The sequence below is a fragment of the Triticum dicoccoides genome, chromosome 3B (genome assembly GCF_002162155.2).
Source record: "Triticum dicoccoides isolate Atlit2015 ecotype Zavitan chromosome 3B, WEW_v2.0, whole genome shotgun sequence".
NCBI lineage: Eukaryota > Viridiplantae > Streptophyta > Magnoliopsida > Poales > Poaceae > Triticum > Triticum dicoccoides.
This window is the reverse complement of record NC_041385.1, coordinates 521,194,671-521,195,243: the sequence shown is the minus strand read 5'-3', so window position 1 is coordinate 521,195,243 and position 573 is coordinate 521,194,671.

The following is a 573-nucleotide window of genomic DNA, read 5'->3' as shown; positions in this document are numbered from 1 at the left end:
GGGGTTGCGCTCCACCGTGCAGTACGGGGGTGTCGGGGGAAAGCCATGGCGGCTCAGGACGGCAGCGCGCGGGAGGGGATTGGGGCGAGGTGTGGTGGTGGCAGAAGGCGGAGAGGAAGGTTGGGGCGTGGGACGTGCTGGCGTGCGGGGAAGAAGGTGGGTAGGGCGGGGGTGGGGACGGTGGGTGGTGGTTGTGGTTCCAGTCGGCGGCGGAGCAATGTTAGCAGAATAAGCCCAATGTTAGCAGAATAAGACTCTTAGCGGGTGTTAGCAGAATATATATGTGTGTGTGTATGCCTGGTCGTACGAGAAATTCTATGATATATGATTGGTTGTGCGAGAAATTATACTACATATGCATAACGTGTACAGTATGTAGTAGCGTAAAATATGTTTGAAATGAAAAAGAATTAAATGAAAACACAAAATGAAAAGAAAAAATAAACAATAAACCCTAAACCCCTAACCTTTAGTCTCGGTTGGTGTCACCAACCAGGACTAAATGTCCCCGGCCCCCGGCGCGCGCTGCCAGCCATGTGGAAGGGATTTAGTCCTGGGTTGTGGCCAACCGGT